The 20,746-nt window shown below is 40.3% G+C and overlaps 1 protein-coding gene across 2 annotated transcripts in view; it reads left to right on the top strand.

Moving 5' to 3' along the window:
- The first annotated feature begins 2,525 nt into the window (after positions 1–2,525).
- TEX15 (testis expressed 15, meiosis and synapsis associated) overlaps positions 2,526–20,746 on the top strand; it is an 84,426-nt gene continuing 66,205 nt past the window's right edge. For both annotated transcript variants that reach the window (XM_063726602.1, XM_024251246.3), the window contains exons 1-2: positions 2,526–2,655; positions 16,498–16,573. The gene's annotated coding sequence lies outside the window, so the exon portion shown is untranslated. The remainder of the gene's footprint in view (positions 2,656–16,497; positions 16,574–20,746) is intronic.

Here is a 20,746-nt window from a genome sequence, read left to right as displayed (position 1 = left end):
AAATAAAAATTACCTAAAATCCTATAACACACTGATGACAATTTTCTCTAAAAGATAACCACTATCCTGATTTTCATGAAAATCACTTCCTTGCTTTTCTCTATCCTTTAGACACATAAGCATGCATACTTACATACCAGTTTGGTTTTGTCTATTTTTAAACTATACAATTGGCAACTTACAATGTATATTCTCTTCTGTCTGACTTCTTTCCCTCAATATTGCTTAGGCAATCCATGCATGTTGTTGCATGTAACTGTAGTTTATTCTTTTTCATTGCTGTTAAATATTCCAATGAATGAATATGCCGCAATTTTTATTCAGGATATTCCAGTTGTTCCTAGTATTCTGCTATTATGAACAGTATTGCTATGAAATTTTTATACATGTCCCTTGGGTGTAAACTCCTAGGAGTACAATTGCTGAGTACCCTAATTCTTAAGTTGAAAAAGACAGATAATGGTCATGAAGAAGAAAATGAAAAATATGTAAATTTTGAACTTTCAATTTATTGTCAAAAATAGATTTTTTTAATTTTTTATTTTTAGACGAAGTCTCAGGCTGGAGTGCAGTGGTTTCACTGCAACCTCCGCCTCCCAGATTCAAGTGATTCTCCTGCCTCAGCCTCCCGAGTAGCTGGGATTACAGACACATGCCACCACACTCAGCTAATTTTTGTATTTTTAGTAGAGACGGGGTTTCGCCTTGTTGGCCAGGCTGGTTTCAAACTCCTGACCTCAAGTGATCCACCTGCTTCGGCCTCCCAAAGTGTTGGGATTACAGGGCGTGAGCCACCTTGCCCGACCAAAATAGGTTATTAAGAGGAATAATAAAATTTTATTTCACACACAGTAGAATTGGAACTTCAAATAAGTTTTTAAAATACCATTGGTTTATAGGAGCATAAACAGAAAACAGAAATTCCGACTGTGTTTTGGTGGGGTAGTGTCATTGATATTAGAATTTGATGATAGTTAAAGAACGTCTTCCCACTAAATTGAACTTACAATGAAAGAAACATTTTAGGCGGAGCGCAGTGGCTCACGCCTGTAATCCCAGCACTTTGGCAGGCCAAGGCAAGCGGATCACGAGATCAGGAGACCGAGACTCATCCTGGCCAACATGGTGAAACCCCGTCTCTACTAAAAATACAAAAATTAGCTGGGCATGGCGGCGCGTGGCTGTAATCCTAGCTACTCGGGAGGCTAAGGCAGGAAAATCGCTTGAAGCTGGGAGGCGGAGGTTGCAGTGAGCCGAGATCGTGCCACTGCACTCCAGCCTGGCAACAGAGCCAGATTCCGTGTAAAAAAAAAAAAAAAAAAAAAAAAAAAAGGAAAGAAACATTTTAATTCTCAGATTTACGGTATTCACAGATCCCTGAAGCTCCTCTATCAATCCAGTTGTAAAATACACTTAAAACTTGCCTTATAGAAACTGATTATTGGAAAATGGAATAGTGCATCTTTGTGTGTGTGTGTGTGTGTGTGTGTGTGTGTGTGAGAGAGAGAGAGAGAGAGAGAGAGAGAGAGAGACAGAGACAGACAGACAGACAGACTCTCACTCCGTTGCCCAGGCTGGCGTGCAGTGTCATGAGCTTGGCTCACTGCAACCTCCGCCTCCTGGATTCAAGCAATTCTCTCGCCTCACCCTCCCGAGTAGCTGGGACTACATGCACACGCCACCACACCTGGCTAATTTTTGCATTTTTTAGTAGAGACTGGGATTCGCCATGTTGGCCAGGCTGGTCTGGAACTCCTGACCTCAGGGTGATCTGCCCGTCTCGGCCTTTCAGAGTGCTGGGATTACAGGCATGAGCCACCGTGCCCGGCCAAATACTGCGTCTTTTAAGCTGCCTGTCTCCATCGTTTTCACCCCTAAAGGATTCACCCACTGAAGGATGAAGTGACTCTCAGGCCTGCAATTGTAAAACTAAATCTGAGTGACTGGACTGGAAGACTTCGATTCTGTAATCTATATAGCCTCTGAATCAGGTTTTCATAAGCCGTGCTATGAAGTAGAATTAATTTTCTGAGTGCAAAGATTTTTTTTTTTTTTTTTTTTTTGGCAGAGGAGGTCTCACTATGTTGCCCAGGCTGGTCTCAAACTCCTGAACACACCTTGGCCTCCCAAAGTGCTGAGATCACCGACCACCGCACCCGACCGAGTGAGTCTGGTAAAAATCTTCATGCTTTAGATCCCTGAAACTTGGATGTACTTGTTAGCGCCAAGCTGAAGCCTTAGCTAAGGGATTTGGCCATTAGCCGAGCAACACATAAAGTCCTCCCAGATCTTCTAAATCCTTTTGAATTAAATTAGAAAGCCATGACAAAATGATCGTTTTGTTGAAGGCCTACTCCGTGTACACGGAGTAGGCGCTGAACACACAGTTTGCTTCAGGACATGGAAAGGCTCTCAGGAGTCCGTTCCTGCGCGGGCCCCACCTACGGGCTTCGAGCTTCCACGTGCAGGGCCTCTGGCTCCGCCCCCGGCGCAGTGCGCAAGCGCCACTGCTTTCTGGGCTGCCTGCTCACTGCGCGCACCTCGCTGGGGGGTGCTGCTGTGTTCCTGAGGCTTCCAGGGAAGGCAGTGGGCGAAGTTCTGTACCGTGCTAAGATTGAGTCTGAGGAACTGACTGAGCAAAGAAGACAGCTCAAGGTTTGTGGGGAATGTGGTGGATGAGGAGAGGAGGGTTAGCAGCTAGTTAGGTGTGAGGGAAATTAAAATTAAGGAGTGAAGAATGTTAATTATGGGGAGTCTCAGACGCTACTCTTCTGGCTCGGGGCTTCCCGATTAAATTTTTTTTAAATAATAAATTTTTTTAAAATGTTAATTATCATTAATTCAGGGACTCTGGGGCCAAAGGTGGGCCTCCGAGGGCCAGGGCAGCCGACTCTACAGGTGAAATGTTGAGCTTTCCTCAGATGCGCGGGTTCCCGCGCTTTCGCTCTCCCTCTGCCCCCGCTGAGTCCCACGGAGCTGGCCCTGCGTCCTTGTTTGCAGCTGAGGAGAAATTCGCTGCTCTGAGGCAGCGAGAGGAGAGAGACCCACAACTTCGTGGTGGCCTCGGCCTCGCCCCGGCTCCCTGGAGGCGCAGTTTGTAGTCAGCAGAAGGCAGCGCGGAGCAGCCGCGTTGCGCAGGGCGCATGGGGATCTCCGTGGAGCGTGGGGATCTCCGTGGAGCGTGGGGATCTCCGTGGTGCGTGGGGATCTCCGCGGGGGCGGGGCTTCATGGAGGCCCCGCCCGCCCCGGGACCGCAACTCGGGACTCCTGTGGGACTCGCGACCCTGGAGCGCTAAGGCGGGGAACGCCGCCCGGGTGACTGGCAGTCCGCGCGCCTCGTCCTCCCCTGCAGAGCCCGCGCTCGGACCATGCCCGCCTGCGCCTGCTGTCTCGCTGCAGGAGCCGGTGGACGTGGGGGAGCCTCGGTAGGTGAGGGCGGCGCGGGGGTCGCTGGGCTCCGACGCGGGCGCCTGAGGGGAGCGTCCCCCGACTGCAGGACGACTGGAGCGCCCGGGATGCGGTGCCGCGTGTCCCGGCGCTCTGTCCGTTGTAAGGCTGAGTGGAGGTTTTGCAGGGCTGCTTCGCCCTGGTGGCTCTTGGCTTCCTGGCTCGGCTCAGTGAAGGGAGTGAAACCCCTCGGGTCCCGGCGTGGTGCGCGTGCAGGAAGAGACTCCTGCCTCAGTTTCGTGCGAGCCGCGTCCCAAGCCCAGCCCTGCACAGATCCTTTCAGGCAGTTTCCATCCACTCCGCGCTCGGGGTTGAGTTTCCGCGTTTGGAATGCTCGGTTTGAGGCGCATGGCCACCGCGCTGGCTGTGTCGGGAGACAGTGCCCCGGGATGATGTTCGAGAAAGTGGAGAGGCTGAGGTCGCTGGCAACTCGGAGGCTTTTAAGATACCACGGTTCCCTTCAAGTTTAAAAATGGTGAGCTCCAAGTGCAGTGTGAAGCACCCCAACGCCCTAAGTGCACTGATTGATTGCTTTTTGGGGGTGATGGGTGAATATGGGACTGTTTCAAAGCATGAAGTAGAAGTGGTACCATTATTCGTTTGTTTTTGTTTTTGAATTTCCTTTTTGACGACTATGTGTGTTGGTGGAGAAGGAGTAGAAGTGATACAAGCTTTGGCGAGTGCGGTGGCTCAACGCCTGTAGTCCTAGCATTTTGGGAGGCCGAGGCGGGCGGATCACATGAGCCCAGGAGTTCGAAACCAGCCTGGGCAACATGGGGAAACCCCGTCCCTACAAAATAATAATAATAATAATAATAATACAAAAAAATACAAAAATTAGCCAGCGTGTTGCCACGCGCCTGTAATCTCAACTACTGGGGAGGCTGAGGCAGGAGAATCGCTTGAGTCTGGGAGTTTGAGGCTGCAGTGAACTGAGACTGCACCACTGCACTCCAGCCTGGGCGACAGAGCGAGACTCTGTCTTAAAAAAACAAAAATAAAGTGATACAAGCTTTAATTAAAATGTCGTTGAGTTCACATTGAGAAAATAGTTAAATTTATTGTATATTTTTGAAAGGTTTTAGGGTTCATCCAAAATATATCATCGCTGCTTGAAAGGGAAAGTTCGTTTTAACAGTTGAAGTTAAGGGAACTGGAGGAGTGAAATCAGTATTTAGAGATACTTTTAATGCTTTGTTATTGCTCACATTCTTAAAAGCCTTTAATTAAAAAACAAAACATAAATCTTTCTTTACCTTATTGCAAAGGTATTTTAAAATCTGAACCCTACCTAATCATAAAGATGTCAAAATTCGAGGGAGAGTGCTTAAGCATCAAACCTCATGTATGTTTTCTTTTTTAAATAAATTATTTGGATGAATGCCAAATAATGCCATGTACTCCTAGGACTTTGGGAGGCCAAGGTGGGAGATTGCTTGAAGCCAGGAGTTCAAGACCAGCCTGGGCAACATAGTCCCCGTCTCTACCAAAAAAAAAAAAAAAAAAAAAGCCAGGCGTGGTGATGCAAGCCTTTGGTCCCCAGCTATTTGGGAGGCTGAAATGGGAAGATTGCTTGAGCACGGGTGGTCAAGGCTGCAGGAAACCGTTATCACATCACTGCACTCCTGGGCAACAGAGTCAGACTCTATGAATTCTATAAAAGAATTCATGGAACTACGCAAACATAAGAAATTACCTGTAGGAGTCTTATTGGCCAGTAGGAAGAAAGCATAAGAACTTCCACGGACACTTTTTGAAATTTTAATCCTAGCAGCTAGTGATAATTTCCGCTTTAGTATATGGCTTTAGTATGTTAAAAAAATGTTTTACAGAATCAGTGAAGTACAATTATAGTGCTTTTACTCAGTTTCAGGAGATGCGAAGGTCACTTTTTCTCCCAGCACACCTACTAGTGTACTTGAGCACTTTAAAGTTTTTTTTTTTTTTTAATTGTACTGAAGGATGATATACTGTACTGGATTACAAAATTTCTTTAAGTTAGAGAAAACAATCATGATTTTCACAATACCCAAAAATTTTGGAAAATTGGCAGTTATAATTTTTGGTAAATGTACTGCTTTGGTCTGCTTTTGCTATGTTCCTATTTCTCATTTATTTCAGAATAGCTTGGCTTCATGAAGGATGATAGAGGGGATTTGAAGTGCCTACATGTTATCCTGTTAGGTCTAATGGAATCTCATTAAATCTCCAACCCCTAAATGTGTTGCACAATTGGGATTAGTTTTTCTCTGAATCTATTAAATGTGATATCAAAAGTGAAAAATAACCTCGTCTTCTTTCCGTTTATATTTTGTTACTTATCTTTATCAAAGAGGAACTAATTTTTTTGTTCAATTAAGCATGTTTAAAATTGATGTTCTGTGGTGATTTACTCTTGCTTTGTAATAATACTTCCAAGCTTTATAAAGTTAGTCAAGTAGTAGGGCAAGATGATCAGAAATTAACTTTTCAGAAATAGCTCTATTTCACAAAGGGAGGTAAACTCACATGACAAACTAAGCAAAGTTCAGAAAATTTAAAACTTGTACGTAAATTTGATGATTGCTTTAATGAACAACTTTGCTTATTAGGATAGTCCCCGAAGTCTGGTAGCAATCCTATATCCTTGGAATGTGTAATCCACATAATGCAAAGCCTTTGTAATTACTGCCCTTTGAAAATAATGATAGCTAGCTGCTCCTGAGGGGGGAGTGTGGGGTGGGGGGTCTGTCTTTAATTACAGCAGCTGAGACTTTGGCACAGATGCAGTTACTGCTTTCACCAATGTGACTGAATACATGTGGACAATTAAATCCTTATCCAAACCGAGTTTTGCATAGCTCTGTTCGTGCCTATTAGATCCTAGGTATACAAAACATATTTTGATTTTTAAGGTTTATCTGAGGTTTAATTAAGCTACTGTAACTAAATTTGAAGATTTTGTAGGATAATGATTAATAACTGATTTGAGTATCTAGCTTGTCCTGATATAAATCTAAAACTACACACAATCACTCTTAATATGCCTCAAGGGGGAAACTGCCAATAAAGATAAAACTTCATTTCTTTTGTGTGTTTAAAAGTGTAAGCTTGTGAGCTCTGGTACATTTACAGGTTGCACAGCAAGACTTTAAGGGTGTGTGTGAGAGAGAATATGAATGCAGAAATGGCATTTTTATATTAAAACAGCAGGAACCATTGTAATCCAGTATTCTAGAGGGTTCTTAGGATACATGGACTTGTGTGATTACTTGAAGCCCCTAACTGTATGCAAAAATGTGTGGATTGTGTTAATTTTTGTTGAAGAAAAGATGTATGACTTCATCAGATTCTTTAAAGCATGTGAGACACCCCTCTTATCAAAAACAAAGTTAGCAGTAATATCGAGAGATGAACACACTTCAGTTTTATGAACTGAAGTAGCTAAATAGTGAAAGAGCTAGGATTCAAACATAGGTTTTTAACTGCCAATCCTTTGCTTCTTCTGTTAGTCCGCATTTATTGTACCTTGTAACCTCTTTTCTGGATGGGGCAGTGTTCTCCACTCTGTGGCTTACAGTAAAGCTTTGTTTAGAGAGAGACTTCAAGCTCATAGAAGCATTTAATGTAGGATCTTAGCAAGAACTATGAGCAAAAAAAATGAATTGTATGTAAAGGAGATATATAGGCAAATATTTTCTCGATATACATAGATGAAAACATTACTATAAATTTTGTGCCATTAATATAATAGAGCAAGTCAAAAGGGAGAAAGCATGCCAGCACAGTGGCTCACACCTGTAATGCTAGTAATTTGGGCTGCCGAGGCAGGAGGATCGCTTGAGTCCAGAAGTCGGAGACCACCCTTTGCAATATAGCAATGCCCTGCCTCTACAAAAAATTAAAAAATAGGATCAGGCACAGTGGCTCATGCCTGCAATTCCAGCACCTTAGAAGGCTGAGGTGGGAGGATCACTGGGACTCAGGAATTCAAGACCAGCCTGGGCAACGTAGTGAGACCCCCATCTCTACAAAAAATTTAAGTATTAATGTGATGCGGTGGCACATGCATGTAGTCCCAGCTCCTGGGTAGAGAGGGTAGGTTGCTGAGATGGGAGGATCACTTGAGCCTGAGAGGTCAAGGCTGCAGTGAGCCATCACTGTGCCTTTGTACATCAGCCTGGGCGATGAATTCTTTTATAGAATTCATAGAGTCTGACTCTGTTGCCCAGGAGTGCAGTGATGTGATCACGGTTTCCTGCAGCCTTGACGACCTGGGCTCAAGCAGTCTTCCCATTTTAGCCTCCCAAATAGCTGGGGACCAAAGGCTTGTGCCACCACGCTTGGCTTTTTTTTTTTTTTTGGTGTAATTATATATAATTTATATATAAAGCTTATATATAATTTATATATACATTTTATATATAAATTAGCCAGGCATCCTGGCATGCGCCTATAGTCCTAGGTACTCAAGAGGCTGAGGTGGAAAGATCGCTTGAGCCCAGGAGTTCAAGCCTGCAGAAAACTGTACGCAAATTTTGAATATTATCCAGTCACCAGGAGAAATAAACTGGAGTACTGATCACAGCATTCTAGGCAGAGAAATGAACTTGAATCTTGTGATGCTGTCAGGCACACAATGAGCCATGATTGCACCACTGCACTCCACCCTCCAGCCTTGGCGACACAGCAAGATCTTGTCTTTAAATAAGGAAAAAGCTTTTATTAAATCAACAACAAATTCTTCGGTGGTATAATTACATAGGGTAATGGTGATTAGGAAAGTCTATAAACTCTTTGAGTTTAGAATGGTATTCTTACGAAGATTTATACAACCTTTACATCTGTGTGGTATGTTTTATGTAAAGTCACATTTGGCCAAGGAGTAAGAATCAGCTTAAGTGAACAGCAAAAGAAAAAAAATTGTTTTAAGTTCCTCAAATCCATTTTTCTCTCTAGAAAATGCAATTTTTTGTGTCTTTCAAGCACATGCTAATCAATAAAACCTAGTGTCTTTCTGTGCCTTGGTTTTTTCATATGTAAAATGGAAAATTTTCATAAGTAAAATGGGAAAATCTGCTTATAAATTATTTTGGTTGACTGTCTTCTGCAGTATTGTCTTTTTCATGGGTCTTTCAAGGCTGTTCCCCGCAGTTAAACCTAGTGTTTTAGTTTTTCCTAATGTATTACATTCTTGCTTATCCAAGGTACAAATATAAGCACTTTAATATATGCTTGTTCTCTCTCTTTTTTTTTTTTTCTTTTGAGATGGAGTCTCGATCTGTCACGGAGGCTGGAGTGCAGTGGCGCAATCTCGGCTCACCACAAGCTCCACCTCCTGGCTTCACATCACTCTCCTGCCTCAGCCTCCTGACTAGCTGGGATTACAAGTGCCTGCCACCACACCAGGCTAATTTTTTTGTGTTTTTGGTAGAGACGGGGTTTCACCATGTTAGCCAAGATGGTCTTGATCTCCTGACCTCATGATCCTCCCACCTCAGCCTTCCAAAGTGCTGGGATTACAGGCGTGAGCCACTGCGCCCAGCTGCTTGTTCTCTTTTAAGGCTAAAACAGAAACAAAGACTTCCCAGGTCAATAAATAATATAACTATTTGAAGAAGAATGGAGGAATGTTAGATGATTAACATTAAACTGTGAGGATTAAAATATTACACCTCTTTATTTGATTAAATGTACATTAATAATAATAGCCAACACTTACATAGCACTTTACCATAAATGAGTCACTGTTCTGTGTGTTGTAGTAATCAATATAGCAGAAGAGTGTTGATTAACTGAATTAATCTACTAAATACTGTTATTTGTTTCCCATTTTACATATGAAGAAACTGAGGCACAAAAGTATAGGTAATGGGTCTAACATTGCAGTCAGTAAGGGGCAGATAGAATTTGGGTTTTGGGGGTTTTCTTGTTTGTTTTGTTTTTTGAGACAGGGTGTCACTCTCACCCAGTCTGGAGTGCAGTGGCATGATCACAAGGCTCATTGCAACAGCCACCTTCTGAGCTCAAGCAATCCTCCCACCTCAGCATCCCGAGCAGCTGGGAGTACAGGTGTGCCACCATGCCCAGCCTTTTTTTTTTTTTTTTTTTGTATTTTTTGTAAAGACAGGTTTTCGCCATGTTGCCCAGGCTTGTCTTGAACTCCTGAGCTCAAGTGATCCACTGGCCTCAGCCTCCCAAAATGCTGGGATTATAGGCGTGAGCCACAGACCAGGTGGTCTGGCTTCACCAAACTGCCACCAAAAATATTATCTCTTATCCATGGCATGAATAAGTCAAATAATTTTCTCTTAAAAATAATCTATCTGAATTATGCTAAATTTTTTAGAGGAAAATTATTTGGTACAAATTTGCAGTCTGAAAATTACTCTGTTTTGGTGATATTGTATTTAATATGACAATTCAAAAGTAGGACTAAAATTTTTAGTCTGACAAAGGAATAGCAGCATCCCAAGAGTTCATTCTCTGCCTAGAATGCTATGACCAGTACTACAGTTTATTTCTCCTGGGGACTCAATAATATTCAACTTTTGCCTACAGTTTGTTTGTTTTTTTTTTTTTTTTTTTGAAGTCTTTTTAAGTCTCCAGTTGGTCTATTTGGTATAATCCCCACCAGGTTTGTTGCAGTACTCTGACATTGCACAATCAAACAGTTTCTGAAGAATTTTTGAGCAGCCTGTGTGTTACTAAAGTCAGGTAGAATCTTAAAATGAATGTTAGAAGTAGACAAGTTATTTTAAAATTCATTCTTGATAGGGACATTAGTAAGAAGGCACATGAATTGCTAGTTGTTACCTTTGTTACCCCCACATTTAATATAAGTATCTAAAGAAAATGTTTAAGTGAACTCTTTCATGAGAAAGATGTATGATTAGATACGTTTAGAAATTTATAATTGTGTATTAGTGTTTTTCTGGGCATAACTCCATTACAGTATTAGGTAACTTGTTTTAACTTTATCTAGCAACACATTTTTTTAATTTTAGGTTCAGCAGATCATAAAAGGTGAATAATGGTCAGCAGCTATGTTTTTCATACTAAAATGTGGAAAATAAAGCTGTTGACTTCTTTGAATTAACACAGAAAGATAGTTTAATGTTTTAAAATGGGAGGAATATTTTATATGGCAAGATGACTTCATGCACACCTCATTGACATTAAAAGAGAAGCTGAGGAATACTTGTGGTTTTTAACCGGAAAACAACTCACAGGGGGAGGAAAAGTTGATTCAGTATTGGTCAATCCTAGTTAGAAATTTATGAATTTCTAGTTAAAAATGTATTACCTAATAGCTATTTTCCTACATTAATCAAGATGAATTGTGTGAATATTTAGTTATGACCAATTTCAGGGTTTAAATAAGGTCCTTTTTTTTTTTTTTTTTTGAGACAGAGTCTCACTCTGTCACCAAGGCTGGAGTGAAGTGGCACCATGTTGGCTCACTGCAACCTCCATCTCCCGGGTTCAAGCAATTCTCCTGCCTCAGCTTCCTGAGTAGCTGGGATTACAGGCGCCCACCACCACACCTGGCTAGTTTTTATATTTTTAGTAGAGATGGGGTTTCCCCGTGTTGGCCAGGCTGGTCTCGAACTCCTGACCTCAGTTGATCCACCCACCGGAGCCTCCCAAAGTGGTGGGATTACAGGCGTGAGCCACTGCGTCCAGCCTAAATAAGTTCGTTTTATTATTCTTTCCTTTCGAAGACTTGTATGTTATTAATTCCCTTGAAAATTGTGTCATTATCTTTAAGCATCTGATTATTTCTTTGTATTTCCCTAATGTCTTTTAAAAAGCCTCATAACCATAATAGATTAGTAACTAATCCCTGTGCTTTTATGACAATTCCCAACTTCTTTTGCATATAATTTCCATCTGTTTGAGCAGAGAATGCACTCAGTTTGGGGTTGTACATGATTGATCTATCCTCATCTTTCACAACCTATTAGCACAGTCATCTTCCATATTTCATACCCTTCTAACACCGTATCTGATTTCAGGGACCTTGGCAAGGTAATTATCTCTCTGTTTATATCTGCATAGGGAAGACAAGTGGCTTTAAGCAGGCAAAGTGGTGACTTTTTTGCCATTCTCAGTTGTTTTTCGCTATCAGTAACACAGAGGATGGCATTTGTTATATTTAATGCTTGGGCTGAAAAAAGAATGCTGATTTGTGGAAGGATAGGTAATCCAGGTAATCTTCCTTGTGGAATAAGATGCAAGTTATCCTGTGCTAGCTCACTTTCTGGTAGATTGGATCTATTTCAGTCAAGCTAGTCAGAATGTGTCATTTTTGAGAAAGCCGAAGGAAGGACTAGGACTGAAGGATTGATTCAGTGAAAAGTTGAGCTGTTTCTCACCTTTCTCTGCAGCCAGGATGACCTTGGCCTTTTTGTGGAACTCAATCTATTTGTACTGCAGCTCCTAGACTCCAAAGGGAAAGAAACCAAGGGAGTCCTAACCCCTGGGGGCCCCTTAACTTTGATTTTTCCCCATGATGAAAAGCAGCTGGACTGGAAGTACTCCTCCCCATAGCCTGGGCTCTTGGGACAGTCTTTTAAACATGTAAATTATTTTTAAGTCTGCTCTCATTTGACTATATAATTAGATAGATACAGGATCCTCCTTGGGCCTAGAGGAGAGCCTGCCACAAATTTTTAGAGAAATACATCCATACAGCATAGGTCATTAAAACAAGAGTATAATTTGAGTCATCACAAAATCATGGAAATCTTTGAGTGCCAGTTTTGGCTTCTAGTTTGGGAAACCCTTCACATTGGAGGTTGGTTGATTCAGCATAGACTATGTAATATGCATTATCAAAATAAAATAGTTTAACCACATAGTTTAAAAGCATAATCCCTCTCTTGCCTTTTCACTGAGGGGCAACAGACAAAGTCTGTGCAATAAATATGAACACCTTGAGAAATGTACTGGTAATCTTCAGACAATTCCTTCCTGGAATACTTAAATTCTACTGTGCTTCGTCACCTAGATTGGTGGTTCTCAAACTGTGGTCTCTCTTCACTTTCAATGTCACCTAGGAATTTATGAGAAATAAAAATTCTTGGGCCTTAAACATACAGAATTAGAAACTCTGGAGGTGGGACCCAGTAATCTGTATTTTAATAAGCCCTCTAGGTGATTCTGATACACACTGAAGTTGGAGAATCACCAATCCCTTTGATCATCAAGGATGAACCATAGTTTTTTGCTTTGCTGGTCTGTTACTTCACTATAAATATTTTATTGCCCATGTGGATATTACTGCATGTGTATACCAGGAATTGGCAACCTGTGTTGTTAGTACTACATTGAATGATACCCAAGTTAAAATTGTTAGTGACCTTCCGGTTCTTTTCTACTTCCTTGTCTTCCTTCTTGCAGAGTGCCTGAAACAAGGTAGCCACTGGATAATTTGTTAATTGAATGCCTACCTTCCCCCCTTCCTGCCCTCCCCCTGCAAAAAGCAAAATAACGTTTTCGTTTATCTTTTGGTTTCTTCCTCTGCAGGAGCTTTAAGCCTGAAAGTGAAGTTCCCAGTTGCAAGTATTTCTTTTTCCTAATAGTGACTCTGGCTAAAAGAGATTCCTGATACATGAAGGAAAAAAAAAAAAAAAGAAGGAAAAAGAAAAAATAGTTCTTATATACCTGATTAGATGCCTTCCTCAGAATTATCTTAGACCAGCGAATCTCAAACTTATCTTACATCAGAATCACCTGGAGAACTTGTCAAACCACAGATTTCTGGGCCCAGCCTCTAGATTCATTCAGTAGGTCTGGGATGAAGCCAGAGGATTTGCATTGCCAACAAGTTCCCAGGTTGTGCTGATGCTGCTGATCTAGGGACCACAGTTTGAGAACCACTTCCCCTAGTTCACTAGACCAGAAATACAGGTAATTTCATGATGTGCTTGTTAGGGGTCCCCCAGCTTGTGTAGCCAGTGATCTATAATTAGGAAGTATAGGACATGCCCAGATGACAAACTTTGTTAAGTAGTAGTTTTTTCTAGCTCTGTGCCTTTCCATATTCCAGAAGTTAAGATCTTCTCTTTCAACATAAGACTTTTTTCAGACTTTGAAAACTTACTCAGACTTACTTGTCTAAATAATTGAGGTTGAGTGGAATAGATTTTTACCCAACTCTTACCACACTGATTACTTCATTTCTCTGCTTCTGTTTCTTTTTATTTCAAGCTTAATTTTTCCAATATTATTATATACTCAAACATACGTTGCTTAAGTTGATATTGTTTATCTGTTATCTGTACTCCCATACAATTTCCTGAAGAATGGGAAATGGGCATTTCTTCTGGATTTTTTCTCACAGCTAAACACAGTTGTTACAGACTTGACTCCTTGTCACTTGAATTCTTATTATAAAACACATCCTTAGAATCTCCTGAAACAGAGTTAGAAAACAGATGAAACTGAGGCCTTTTTTCCAAACTCTTTTGTAAGCCTTTTTTTCTTGCTAAACAAGTGGTTTTAAGGAGGAAAAATTGAAATATTAATCAATACAGAATTCTTGTATTTAATAGGAACTTTAGTTAAATATTTTCAACCATACCTATGCAAACACTATATTCCTGTGCAGATTAATATTCTGCAGATTAAATTTATAGGTACTCTACTAGATAGCTTCTGGTAGAGAAAAAAGCTATTGAAGACCATTTTGGTTTTTCTTTTTCTTTTTTTGTTTGTTTGTTTATTTTGAGACAGGCTCTTATTCTGTCAACCAGGCTGGAGTGCAATGGCGCAAACACAACTCATTGCAGCCTTGACTTCCTGGGCTCAAGTTATCCTCGCACCTCAGCCTCCTGAGTAGCTGGGACTACAGGCATGCCTGGCTAATTTTTTAATTTTTTGGTCCCACTATGTTGCCCAAGCTGGTCTCAAACTCCTGACCTCAAGCAAGCCTCCTGCCTTGGCCTCCCAAAGTGCTGGGATTACAGGTGTGAGCCACCATGCCCAGCCCTAGTTTTTCTTTTTCATGGAATATCACCCATGAATTGTAGAAAGGTTTACCAAATCAGTACCTTCTTTGTTAAAACCTGTGATTGGTGTGGTTCTGTAATTTCAGTGTCCTGTAGCCAACTTTTCTTTTTCCTATTGCAGAGATTTTGTATGCCACTCTTTTGCCATTCCAGAAAGTCTGGAACAGCTATGTGCAAGTGTCTTTGTGTTGACATCCTCCCTTGAGAACTTTCATGATCAAATTAAGACAGTTGGTAACATCTTCATGCATATTTCCTTTCTTATACGTGACAGTTGTGTTAACTTACAAGTTTGGTTCAGATTCTTATTAATGTACTAACCTAAAAACTATCTTTCAACTTACTATAATTACAGTAGACAGAAATGTCATCAGTCATCAGTTTTCACATACACATATTACTCATATAATTGTTGCTAAATATTTCATGTTACTACTGATATCCTTATGTGAATGCTGGTGAGAGAGATGGATCATCACTATCACAGTACTCAGAATTTCTGGTTCCCAAATTATTTGACATTTTATTTTTATATGCAAGTCTCTCATTTTAATTACCCTGATATTGCATGGCTATATTTGTCCCTGATTATTTCTTTTTATTCTCTACGTTTACTTCTTTGGGTCTCTTAGACAATGACACTTAATTAAAGCACTTGAGTAAAATATACACAAACCAGTAAGTCAGTAAAGGATAAAATGTTCTTTTATTTATATGATGAGTTCTAAAATATTTTCAAAGACCAATCTACAGTGTCAGCTTTAAATACCTTTTGACCTTTTTTTGGATGCTTAACTTGGAGAAAAGAAAAAAGATCTAGAATTTGGAGTAAATCTCAAATTTTGCTAAATGTTTCACCAATAAAAGTTATCTTTTCTTGAAAATGCATAGCATTTTAAATATATTAGTACCATATAGAGATATACCTTATAATCAGTAGTATTATCTTGAAATCAAGAAATAAGTTAAAAGTTGTCTAGCTTCACAGGAACATGAAAGCTCATTATAATAGGCCATTAGGATTTGGGCTAATTATAGTTTTGTTGTCTCCATGGTGCATACGGTCAGAGTTAGGGTTTAAATGCCTCTAGAAGGAAATATAAGAACGGAGTTGGGGCCAGGTGCGGTGGCTTACGCTTGTAATCCCAGCACTTTGGGAGGCTGAGGCGGACAGATCACTGGATGTCAGGTGTTCAAGACATGGTGAAACGCCATCTCTACTAGAAATACAAGAATTAGCCAGGCATAGTGGCACATGCCTGTAATCCCAGCTACTCGGGAGGCTGAAGCAGGAGAATCGCTTGAACCCAGGAGGCGGAGGTTGCAGTGAGCCGTGAGCCAAAATCATACCACTGCACTCCAACCTGGGCGATAGAGTGAGTGAGACTGTCTCACACACACACACACACACACACACACACACACAAAAAGAACGGAATTTGAATAGTGTAGTGGTTTAGGTCCATACTTAAGCGTCAAGCCTGGACTTGAAAACCAACTTACCAGTTTGGTTACCTCAGATAAGTTTCTTAAACTTTCTGAGTCTGTTGTTCTCATCTGAAAATGAGAGCAATACCATCAGTCTGTGAAGATAAAATGAGATATTATATGTAAGCTACCTATACTGTGCGTAGCATGTATCATAACTGCAGTGATTGACTAAAAATCAATGTTTTGTGCTGTATGTAAAAACACTAGAGTAAGCTCATGTGCTGCGTTACAGGTGGTTTTCCCAACTAGAGCTGCGTGAGATTGGTGAGCTGACATTGGGACTCTGGATAGCAGATGAGAATGTACTGAAGGGAAGAAAAAGAGAAAAGCTTATTGAGAAAAGAGGAGGGAAAGAAAAGGGAGGAATGGAAAGGCTTGAGAGAAGGAACTGAGATATGCAGAAAACAGACAGCTCCCTCCGCCAGAATGAAACAGGAGTGAAAGGGAGACAGAAATCAGGAGGAAAAAAATTAATAGAGAAGACAATGAAGAGATAATTATTGGGCTGGGGGAGCTTCTGATCATAATTCTCTACATGTTTCTGTTTTTATTTTTATTTTGTAGATGTTCCCTTATCAGTTATCATGTATGGACTGAGTACTGATTGTAACTGTGTGATGCTGGATGCCATTGAAGAGTGGTAAGTATTTCAAATAATGGCTTTGTTACTGCTTTATTTATAACTTGTTGATTTATTTTAACTACTTTACAATTGATTTATAAATAATTTGGCAATAAGATAGATGAAGAGTGTCTTTTATCACACATTGGAATACTTTAAAGTATGTAAATAATTATTCTTGATGATAATAGTTATTGGGTACTGTCTTAATCTACTCGGGCCACTACAACGTAATATAAACTGGGTAACTCATAAACAACATAAATTTATTTTTCACAGTTCTGGAAGCAGAGAAGTCCAAGATCAAGGTGCTGGCAGATTCAGTGTCTGGGATGACGGGTGCTTTCTCATAGGTGGTGCATTTTCATTGTGTTATTGCGTGGTGGAAGGAGGTAGCTAGCTCCCTTGAGGGTCTTTAATAAGTATGCTAATCCCATTCATGAGGGATCTGTTCTCAAGACTTAATCATCTCCAAAGGCCTCACCTCTTAATACCATCACTCTGATGTTTAGGTTTCAACATGTGAGTTTCGGGGGCATGAGCATTCAGACCATAGCAGGTATTTATTTTATAAGGAAGTATACTTTGTGCTGGAGATAGAAACATGGGTAAATTGTAGTCCAGTGGAGAATATTGTCCCGTACATAATTGACCTTAATTTAGGGTAAGTATTGACACTTTCAATAACTAATTTGAAGGTCAGGCCAATATGCAAATATTGCTTAGAACATTTGTGGTATTCAAGGTTTGGAATTACTTTTTGAACCAATACATAAGCAGGGCAAGAAAATGAGGCCCAGCTTAGTGGCTCATGCCAGTAATCCCAGCACTTGAGAGGCAGAGGCAGGAGGATTGCTTGAAGTGAGGAGTTTGAGACTAGCCTGGGCAACATAGCAAGACCTTGTCTCTCAAAAAATAAAATAAAAAATTAGTCTGGTGAGGTGGCATGTGCTTGCAATCCTAGCTACTTAGGAGGCTGAGGCAGAAGGATCGCTTGAGCCCAGGAATTCAAGGTTACAATGAACTGTAATTGTACCTCTGCACTCCAGCCTGGGTGTCAGAGTGAGATCTTGACTCTTAAAAGAGAATTAGTTGCTTTTTAGACAGATTCTTAAAATTTTTATATTTTTAGTCAAAAGTGGTTTTGTCACATTTGGTTACCCACATATTAATCATATGGGTTTTAAATGATTTTAGGTTGATTCTAAAGTGAAATTCACTCTCAGCAGATGGGAATTGGACCCACTATTGACATTTAAAAAGCAAAAATACCATAGTCATGGAAGGAAATACTCTAGGCAAATAAATGTTCTAAGTAATTGGAAAGGTAGAGGAGGAATTTGGACTGTTTAATGTAATGAGGCTATCCAACTTTTAAGGCATTGGCTTGCATACAGTGTACAATTTCTTGCATATGCCTATATGTGGAACCGCAGAGAAAATATAGATAAATAGAGCCTGAAAGTGGTAGGAAGAGGGATAGGTGTTAGGAGGAGGCAAAACATTTTACAGTTTACAATACAACTTTAAGCCTTACCAAAACACAAATGAGGAAAGTAAAGCTTAGGAGCAGACATCTAGTGAGTGGCAGAATCAGGACAAGATACCTACGTCTGCCGACTTCTTGTACAGAATACTTTGTTATTTCATAAATCCTTTCAAAAAAATTTTTTTCAACCCGATTTTGTAAAGACAGTTTGGAAGGGAAGTGAAAGGTTGGTTTGTTAAATCACAAGGGTGTGAATTTCCTAGCCAGGTTATCTTTAGCTACTTGTCACTGGTTGGCCCTGAGAATTTAGATACTCTCTCACCACCCCCCATATTTTAAATGGTCACTATGATCAGTTCTAGACTTTTTTGCATTGGGAGGAAAAATTGCTTTCAGTCTTAGAGTCTTCAAAACAAATCTGGAAGAGGCTTTATTTGTTAGCACTTCATAATATATTTATTACTTTTATCCAGATACTAAGATTTTATTCTTCCCAAATAATTTAAATTACTATAGTTTTACTATAAATTTTTAAGGGTTTAGAGATGTGTAGTGCATTCTAATGTATGAGGCTTTCTTTTGATACTGCATATCTTTCTGAGGAAGTGGTCAATATGGGCACTGATTCTGAGAAGCACACAGGTTCTGCTTATCTAAATCTTTTAAACCTAAGTAAAACAAATATCAACAGAATGGGGGCATTCTTTTGGGGAGTTATGTTGACTTTTTTTTTTTAATCGTGTGTTTCTGGTAGTGAGCTGAGGTAACTACTGGAATTATTATGTAGTTGCTATAAGCCTTTGTCTCTGGATCACACTAATACCCTCTAAGGAAGTGGACTGAATAGATGGTTCATCTTCTCCAACAGAATTTGGTAATCTCTTTCTAAAAGACTCTGAGATTTGGCAGTGGCAAAGTAAACAAGATGAGTGAAAATAAATGAAAAATGGCCTAAGTCCTAATAACCATTTTAAATAAAATTAAAAGTGTGATAAAACTACTGCCATGCATTCTTTGCTCTTTTGCTTCTAGTTTTCTATTCATTTAATATAAAGAGGATGGAGATAACCCAGAAACACTTTTTAAAATAATTTCTACCTCATATGTATAAGATTGAGGGGAAGTTTAAAAAAACTTTATGGGTCGTCATTGTCCTGCATTTAGGCATTCCAGATGTTCCACTCTTTTCCTAAGTTCCAAGGTACCAATAGTCAAACTTCACATTAAAGGATTTGAGAAAAAAAGAAAGATAGAACTTCACAAGTCACTGTGATGATATTGAACTTTATTTAAATGTATGTGTTTGGCCAGGCACGGTAGCTCACACCTATAATCTCAGCACTTTGGGAGGCCAAGGTGGGTGGATCACAAGGTCAGGAGATCGAGATCATCCTGGCCAACATGGTGAAACCCCGTCTCTACTAAAATACAAAAAATTAGCCAGGTGTGGTGGCAGACGCCTGTAGTCCCAGCCACTTGGGAGGCTGAGGCAGGGGAATTGCTTGAACCTGAGAGGCAGAGGTTACAGTGAGCTGAGATCGCACCACTGCACTTCAGCCTGGGGACACAGTGAGACTCTGTCTCAAAAAAAAAAAAGTGTTTAAAAAGTGTTGACATGTAAACCCTTGAATAACCTATACATTTACCTAATGGAATGTCACATGATGGCTTCATAGGTGTTTGAGTCTGAGCTCCGTTTAAAAATATATATATATATATCTAATGCTTAACCAGATACTCATGCCTTAATTGGCTGAGAAAGGTCAGCAACGTTCTTTTAAGTCCAATAAGAGGATTGTTAATAGATGGATTTTACTGATAGCCTCTTAGGGGCATCCTCTGACCCTTCAACAAAGCTTGGTTTCAAACTTCTAGTCCATGAAAAGCAATGTATTATTTAACTTTACCCCTTCAGTACCTCTATCACCAATTCAACAGACATTTGTTAATAGTCTTTTTTTTTTTTTTGAGACGGAGTCTCGCTTTGTCACCCAGGCTAGAGTGCAGTGGTGCAATCTCGGCTCACTGTTGACAGTCATTTTGTACAAGGTTGACATCTAAGTCATTATACTACACATTTTTTTTTGGTATAGGTCTTTTCCATCTTACCATACAGATCATGCTCTTTTGATTACACTCTTGCTGACTAAAGATAAGTTCAAACTAACCTATAGGAGATCTTCTAAAAATCCTCTGTCTTGGTGCATTCAGGCTGCTGTAACAAAATACCATAAACTGGGTAACTTACAGACAACAGAAATTTCTTTGTCACAGTTCTGGAGGCTGGGGAATCCAAGATCAAGGTGCTGGCAGATTTGGTAGCTGGTGAGAGACTGCTTCCTGGTCCACAGACAGCTGTCTTTTCGCTGCATCTTCACATGGTGGAAGTTACGAGGGAGGTCTCTACAGTCTGTTTTGTAAGGGTACCTTCATGAAGGCACCACCTTTAATACCTAATCAACTTCTAAAAGCCCCACCTCCCAATACCTTCACATTAGGCTTTTTCTTTTTTTTTTTTTTCCTAAGAGTTTGATAGTTTTAACTCTTATCTTTAATCTTTGACCCATTTGCAGTTAATTTTTGTACATGGTTTAAAGTAAGAATCCAACTTCATTCTTTTGCACATGGATATCCAGTTTTCCTGGCACTATTTGTTGCAGACCGTCCTTTCTCCCACTGAATGGTCTTGGCACCCTTGTGGA

This window comes from Pongo abelii, chromosome 7 (genome assembly GCF_028885655.2).
Source record: "Pongo abelii isolate AG06213 chromosome 7, NHGRI_mPonAbe1-v2.0_pri, whole genome shotgun sequence".
NCBI classification, from domain to species: domain Eukaryota; kingdom Metazoa; phylum Chordata; class Mammalia; order Primates; family Hominidae; genus Pongo; species Pongo abelii.
The sequence above is the reverse complement of the archived record's forward strand: the minus strand, read 5'-3'. Positions and strand labels throughout refer to the sequence as shown.